Source organism: Pogona vitticeps, chromosome 5 (genome assembly GCF_051106095.1).
Source record: "Pogona vitticeps strain Pit_001003342236 chromosome 5, PviZW2.1, whole genome shotgun sequence".
NCBI lineage: Eukaryota > Metazoa > Chordata > Lepidosauria > Squamata > Agamidae > Pogona > Pogona vitticeps.
The window spans coordinates 52457551-52465944 of NC_135787.1; the positions used below are offsets into that span (position 1 = coordinate 52457551).

Sequence of the window (8394 nt, forward strand, 5' to 3'; positions counted from 1 at the left end):
TTAGAGAAAGGAAAAAAGAACATTTAAAAGGAATCCCAGGCTCAAGCTGTCTGAGTAACACTGCTTTAAATGACAACTCCTCATCCTAAAATTTAATACCATCTTAAATAATCTGTAGGTTTAAGCATTGCCAAACACTAATCAGGGAGTTTAGGTTTATTATCACATTATAAAGTATCCTCAAGCAGAGAATCTAGGAGCATTCATGGTCTACTCTTTTGACACATTATGTTATCCAGATGTTGGCTTTCAAAGTTATTTCGATAGCTGAGAAGCAACACTCATCAAGAAAGAAGCCAGTTTCTGGACTGACTTGTCTTTGAACCATGAGAAAAGGCATAACAGATGTGTGCAATATTCAGCAAAACACATATACAGGCATTTAAATCAGTTTCAGTAATGTTATTTCTTGATGAAATTGCAATTTATATCTAAATGAAAAACAGGTGGTAGGAGTATAGTATAGTTATTGGGTTTTACTCATTAAAATAAGTTTGTGTATACTATTAAAGAGGGTGTATTCAAAAGAAATTGGTTGTTTTTTTTCATAGTGCGAGCCCAGCAGCCGTAGCCATTCCATTCCCTGGACCATAGTTTTGAGAACGGGTGCTTCACACACAACAGGGTTTATTGGTACTGGGAGAAGGATAACAAGCAGTTTTCTACACATGGTAAGTCCCCACAGCTAATTAACTACACTAACCCACCATCCAGCTCAGTACCTTTGACCTTCCTGATTCCTTTCACCAGGGAGATTGCATTCTCTTTAGTCTCCCTAGTTACTGGCAATAGGGGCAGGGGATAGCAATCTGTTCCTTCTTTCTAGTTTAGATGCTCAGTCCATCCTGGGATATCCCAATGAACAAAGGCTGGAACTTCCTCAATGAAGGCATGCTTTGAATGGTTCTCTCACTTAGAGTCCATGATTTTACTGGTTCATTGATTTACCCTGTCTGTCACTGGCATTACCTTTGGAGTTTTCTCTGCCAGCATCAGCAAAGAGTAGAGCCAGCCTGTGTGCCCTTGGGCAAGCTGGATGGTGCCAGGATGCCCAAAAGAAGCCAATGGTAAACCACTTTTGAATCCTTTCGACCACCTTTCTACCTAGAGAACCCTGAAAAGGGTCACCATAAATCAGAACTGACTTGATAATACACAGGAATGCTCAATTTGCTTAATTTAGAGATTCCAAAATGTCTTTAACATTATTTTAAATTGTGGTCTAATCTTGATTACTGTTTACTTGATTTTAGTATAGCTTTTTAAATGATGTTTTTAAATTCACACTTATTGAATAGTTTTAATTGTTGTGAACCACCTTGGATGTCCTGTGAGGAGACATATAAATAACACAAATAAGCAATTAAATTCTATGATTCTGTAAGGAAAGCTCATAAGCAGGACATATATGCAACACAAGTGTTCTGTTTATGCTCCTCAGCAACTGATATTTAGAGACATCTGCCTCTGGTACTGGGAGAAGATATAGAAGCATTCTAAGTAGTTGTTAGAAATTCACAGTGGTCATCCTCCACAAGTTTCTCCTTTGTAAAAATGTCCATGTTTACATTTGTGATCCATCAGTACATCTTGTTCTATCAACTTCTACAGAAAGGTCCCTTGTGTGAATGGATGTCCGCACATCATTTCCTGGAGCAACACCCTTGTCTTCCCCTTTGCTTCAAGTATTCACCTCACATTTTATCCCCATCTTGATTGAACCCAGTATATATATAATGTGTACAATATAATGATACTCTTATGGCGCTTATAGACCAATACATAAAAATGAGAAGAAAATGTTAAATAGTTTTCAGTATTGCTAATTTTTAATTAGCAATCCTAAACTTAAGTCTCTCTCTCTCTCATTTTAATACTCTTCTAAATCCCAGGGGCAAAGTCTATTGTCCCAAATGGATTTTTCATAGTAATGCTAAATTGAGCATCACAAATGTGTTGTACACTAATTTAGCTCAATTTGATAAGCATTTTTGATCAGCACGTCTGAAATGTTTAAATGAGAGGGATGTGGGAACATTATGAACATAATTAGTTCCTTAGCCCTCATACTTACGCTGCATATGTTTAATTCTAAATTGCTTCTATAAAAAGGTTGCTCCACTCACAATATAGTGAATACTAATAGACATTTACAAAATACAGCCATATTGCCACATACTACTACCAGTAGGGGAAAAGACAGGGGTTTATTCAGAGCTATTTTATTTGATGCAGTAACAGCAATATTTTTAAACACAGACTCAGATAGCTGCCTTTCAAGGTAGTCATTTTATAGGCAGTCCCTCATCTAAAACATATCTACTCTGTAGCAATGACAAGCTTCCTAACACAGGAGTTAGACCTTACAACTAATCTAGATGCCATGTCTGAATCCCACATCGTCTCAGGCAATCTTGTCTCAATACCTAAGAATATCAACCATGCCATCAGGGACTCATTTCATCCACTCAGGCTCCAGCAAGGAATATCTCTTAGCAGTCTTGAAAAGTTAGTACAAAGCAACTTCCCATGTTTCTAAGTCACGACGCTTGGTCAGTTTCGTTTTGTTCCCTTGCCAGGGACTGACAGGAATTCTCTAGGGTTTCAGGCAGGAGTTTTTCCAGCTTTACTTGCAGATGCCAAGTAAAAACCTACAACCTTCTGCATGTGAATCATGGACTCTGCTGCTGAGCCAAAGCTTAACAAGGATAAATAAATATATCTGCACATGCAGGTATTTTCTCCTTCATAATTATGTTCACTGTGCTTTTTACATTGATTGTTGCAAACTGTCAATTGTTTTTAGGTTTTTCTAAAAAAATTGTAATGATCTCTAATTTCACATATTGTTTTTTTAAAAGTATCACATATAATGTGATCTGCTTGGAGACCTTCCAGTATCAGGTTACATTAAAATGTTATAAAAATATAACAAACAAATAAATATGGCTTCAAATGCCATCAGTGCCTATCTGCATGTTGACTACATAGCACCAACAGATCAGTTCTTATACAAAAGAATACATGGATAGAAATCAGTTGATATATAAAAAATATGCACCGAAATCTCTTTCTATCCCCACCCCTTATTACAACCATTTCATTGGCTGCCAATTTGTTTCTAGAACTAGTTACATGGCTTGAGTCCAGGCTATCTGAAGGATCGTATCACCCATGTATGAGCATTCTCAGCTTCTAAGATCATCTAAGGAGGCCCTTCACCTGGTTCCAACATCTTCTGAAGCTTCTTCGGCAAAGATATGAGAGAAAGATCTTCTCAGCGGCTGCTCCCAGGCTTTGAATGTCCTGACCCAAGAAGCAAAGTTACCATACCCCCTCTTCTCCTTTCTCAGGAAGACTTTTAAGCAATAAAAATGCTTTGTTTATTAAACTTTGAGATGTTTAAATGTTTTTAAAATATTTTGAAATTGTTTTTAATCCTGTTTTTAATCTTGATATATGCCTAATTTTTATGTGATATTTATATGGTATTTTAAAACTGTTGATATAGAGTTTTAGCTGTTGCGAGCCTCCTTGGGTCCCCTATGAGGAAAAAAGGCAGCATATAAATAAACAAACAAGTACATATGTTAGAATTTCTGTTCAGTTCTACACTGTTAAATGTGGACGTCTGTGCCAAGATGAACAAGGAAATTACCCTGCCCAATTTATTCCTGCTGTATGAGAAAGACAAAAACAGCAAGCCTGGAGGTAGATAGAATCGCGCTGCTGCATATTATTAACATCAGCTCCTGGAATAAATGACAGTCCTAAAAATGCCCAGGACAGCAATTGCTTTTCAGTGGTTCTGTCACAGTAGGAGTGTTGCCTTAGACAAGATTACACAAATGTGTCTCAAAACAAGAATAAGTTCTAATTCTGTTGCTTGTGGATGAGCTGCTCTTCTTTGGCTACTCTTCATCAGCATCTCTCTCTCTCTCTCTCTCCCCCCCCCCCCAGTACTGAGATACAATACAGTACCTTTATTAAAAACCAAGATGAAATCCTACTGTTATTTCCTGTCATAGTTAAGTCTTCTTGGAACAATACATTTTATACTTGCCACTAATATGTCTGAAGAGAATGACCCTCCAGCAACGTATCTGAAAAGAATGCCATTCGGCAAATATAAGTTACCCTACCTAGAGCATTGTTCCTCATTTGATAGCCAACAAGGCTGTTATATTTCATGCATATTACATAGTATTTGCCTCTGTTTGTTGGCTTTAGACTTGCAGTGATGAATGGTACCTCTGAGGGAGCATTCCCACAACCCAGCCTATGTATTTTTCTGTTGGAGCAGTACTCTCAAAGGGCTTGTCCAGGAGAAGAGCTTTACTAGGCCATTATTTAGCAAGGCTATCATTCCTTTGATACCCTGCTCCCCTGTTTTTCCCTTGGCGTTTTCAGCTGGTATAACAATCATCCATATTTATCTAAACAGCATACTGCATTGCCATTTTGAAAATTTAATGTTACCTTTCATCATTTTTAAAGTACAACAAAGGACATTTTAAGTACTTAAAAAACCCAGTGTTCACAGCTTGCCTATATATCATCATGTGTGCATGACTTTTACTCTCTATTCCATCAAGGGTCTAGTTCCGTATTAAAAAGAAATGAAGGATGATGTAACAAGAAGTCTTCATTTGAACTGCTAAGGTGACCTTAAACAGATCCCCACAGCCAGACCAATTTGAAGTTAATATTTTGGGAAGTGGACATGTCATGCTGATAGCATTCTGGCAGTTGCATCTTTACTATTATATCCCACTGTACAGTAGTAATCATGTCGTTTGTAAATAAGTGCTCTTTTAGACAAAGCGTTTTTCCTATCTTTTTTTCACATTTGATACTTGAACTGCATGTACTTTACTAGGATTCATAACCAAACAAATCCATATTTCATATCTTTAAGAAAGACACTTCCCTGTGAAAGAATGATCAAATAACCACTTTTTGGGAGGTCTTTCTGATGGAGCTGGGTTGAGTTTTTCTGGGTTTTATTTTTGTTTTCTTTTAGTGCTTTTGAGTGCTAATTGAAACCTTCTGACGCTTTTACTACAGATGTGAACTTCTAAAAAGTGCCATAGCGCTAAACTGTACCCTGAAAACAAAGCAAGAATAAAAATAAATCCTGTTTTCTGTAGGAATGAAAAAAAATGTAGGAAGTCAGTAAGCAAGACAGAAGCAGTACGATATTGATGGTGGGCATATATTGATAAAATCAATGTAGTACCCGATATATTAAGCAGAAAAAATGCTCCACCTGGAAGAATGGATGATGGTTTGTAGTTCTTGCACTGCAGTTTCTCCTTTAACCCACAGACCAAGTTCTCACATTTTCCAACAGACCAGGCTGCATATTTCTTCACTGCAATTGAGAAGTCTTGTGTGTATGTTTAAAATGCTTCCTGAGCATGAGGCAAATAGGAATTAAGTTTTACATCAGTAGTACATGGTGCGTGTGCTATTAATCCTTGTCATTATTATTTGCAGCCTGTTTTAATCGTATCTTTTGTACACAAACAATTGGACTTTCAGACTTATTTTCCAGTTTTGTCTATTCAGCCCATCTCTCCTTTCTTCTTGTTTCCACTGTCACATTGGGACATACTGAGTACTGGTGCCGCCCAGTTTAGGTGGATGCAACTGCTTTTGTCAGAAGAACTAGGAATAGAATTGGGGTGGAGGCGCAGGGAGAAACAGAAAAGGAAAATGTCTCGTGTCCAAACTGACCTTGGCGTTTATCACTCGCTCAGACGTTTGCTTGAAACATGGAATTGGTCAAAGCACCCCTCTCCAGACAAGACAGAGGCGCTCCTGGTCAGTCAAAAAGCTGATGAAGAAATAAGGTTGCAGCTTGTGCTGGATGGGGTTACACTCCCTTTGAAAGCACAGATGTGCAGCTCAGCTTGGGGGTGTTCCTTGACTCATCTCTGAGCCTGGATGCCCAGGGTTCTTGGTGGCCACGAGTGCCTTTGCACAGATAAAAACAGTGCACCAGCTGCTCCCATTTCCTGAGTGGTCTGATCGGGCCACAGTGAGACATGCCCTAATGACATCACAGTTGGATTACTGTAATGTGCTCTGTGTGGGGCTGCCTTTGGAAAGAATTTGGAAATTCCAGAGGGTCCAAAATGCCTCAGCCAGATTGCTAACTGGGGCTGGTTACATGGAACATGGAACTATCTTGTTACAGCAGCTCCATTGACTGCTGATCCATTTCTGGACACAATTCAAAGTGCTGGTTTTAACCTATAAAGCCCTGAACAGCTTGGGTCCAAGCTATCTTAAGACCACATCTCCCTCTATGTGCCTGCCTGGGCATTAAGATAACCAGGAGAGGCCTTTGTCTGTGTCCCACACACACAGGCACGCTTGGTGGGGACACAAGAGACAGCATACTTTGTCGCTGCTCCCAGACTTTGGAACTCCCTCCCAAGGGAAACTAGGCTAGCCTCATCTGTACTGTCCTTCCACAGGCAGGCAAAGAGCTTTCTCTCCAGGCAGGCTTTTTCTTAACGACTGGAGGTCTGAGAGGGATGTTTAAATGGATTGTTGTGCTCTGTTTTTTAAAATGTGCTTTCATATTGATTTCATTTAATGTTTTTAATGTAATACATGTTTGATTCTTTTTTAAATATTTGCATATTTACTAATTTTTTAGCTTTTGAATGTTATCTTTTTAACGCCACCTATGGTCACTTTTGGGGAGAAAGGCAGTAGGGAAATATTTTAAATAAATCATAAAATAAAATTGTGTAAGAGGAGTAAGTTGTCAACATCTCCATTTTGTTTGTTGTGTTTATTTTTTAAAAGTAAAGCTTTCCACCAACCATGTTTTCATAGCAATGTACATATTGCTCACATAAACATTTACAATCATCATCAGTACCAAAAATATTGTCAAGTGTGTGCCTGTGACTGTCTTAAATTAATTTGAGCTTCACCTGAATTGATCCAGTTTAGCTCCCCTGAAACAAGCCCATCCTGTCAACTGAGCAGATAGGGGAGTTCTCCCGGTGCTAAAATTTTCTACTAACAGAATCCTCCTGACAGCTGCTCCTGCACATAAAATTGGCACATGGAATGGGAGGTTAGAGGTGGATGAGCTTAGTATTCCATGCAAAGTGTGTTTGATGCATCATCAGACTCAGATGCACACTCTTAACTTCATATTCTACAGTGCTCTTAGCTTTCAGTCACCTTTTATTTTAAAAAGGAGGGAGATAAAAGGTTACAATAGTACAACTTGGGTGATAAGGAAGAAGGGAATTAGGTGTATCATTCCACCTATGGCTATCTGCTCAACATGGATGCCATCCAAAGAATGTACCGATCACAGCATGTTGCGTGCCCTCCCTTCACCTGGCTCAGAGTTTGGCATGCCAGGCACGAGAAGCATTTTTTTTCTTATATCTCATATGAAAACTAATGAAAAATTTAAAAAGAAACACAACGGTGAAGCCAAATGAAACCTATTTTGAAAAATATTGTTAGTATTTTGTCAAGATAACCAGCAAAGCACAAAACCAGGTTCTTGTATGAATCCCGGGATCTTTCTTTTCCACTCCTATTCTGGTGAGAAAGAAGAACCCTTTAGCAGCCCTACTAGGAAGCTCACATTCAGACACACCAGCCTCCACCTCAACTTTGCAACATCCTAGCATATTTGCATCTAGCAGTTTGCAGACTGGTCTGTCAGGAGGTTCTCTTGCACAGTCCTCACCAAAATATGGAACAGTCCCATCAGGGAAGCACTAAGCTCTTAGTTCAACTCTCTTTTATATTAATATTGCTTCTGTAAAAGAAGCATCCACTGACATTTACATCCTGAGGATGATAACTACTGCCTTGAACTGAACAGTAAACAAGCAGAGAACGGCCTTTGCATGTACAGGCAACCTCTTCCCTTTCCCACCAGGTGTTAAGTACTGTTTTTTTTAAAAAACAAAACAAAACCTGAAAACAATATAAAATTTGAATATAATAAGCAAATAAATTTAAAACAGGATTTCTGAAATAGTGCTTTGAGTTTGAAAACTGTGAAGGTTTACTGCATGCTGTTCTATCTCTGTGAAAACAGAGCTACTCGCATGACAGTATCCCTAGAGAAGATTCTCTCCATCGCAGAGATGTGCTAGCACAAACACAATGTGATATGACAGCTGCCAGAATAAATTGCAGATACATATTAGTAAGCACTTCTAGTCTACTCAGCAGTTGCAGCATGTTCTACAAGTGCGCCATTCATTTTGCAAGTAATGACATTAAGTTGCACATCTCTTAGGCACCGGCTAAGACCCTCTATTTCATGATGGCTTTTTTCTGTGTAATAAAAAAAAGAATACAAGAGGCAAATCAATAAGATGAAATGCAAACATAAACAAA

The 8394-nt window shown here is 38.5% G+C and overlaps 1 long non-coding RNA gene across 1 annotated transcript; it reads left to right on the forward strand.

Annotated features, from left to right (window-relative positions):
- The first annotated feature begins 574 nt into the window (after nt 1-574).
- On the forward strand, nt 575-8394 carry LOC144589381 (uncharacterized). The gene is made up of 2 exons (XR_013545459.1): nt 575-671; nt 3126-8394. It is a non-coding gene; the product is annotated as an uncharacterized LOC144589381 (long non-coding RNA).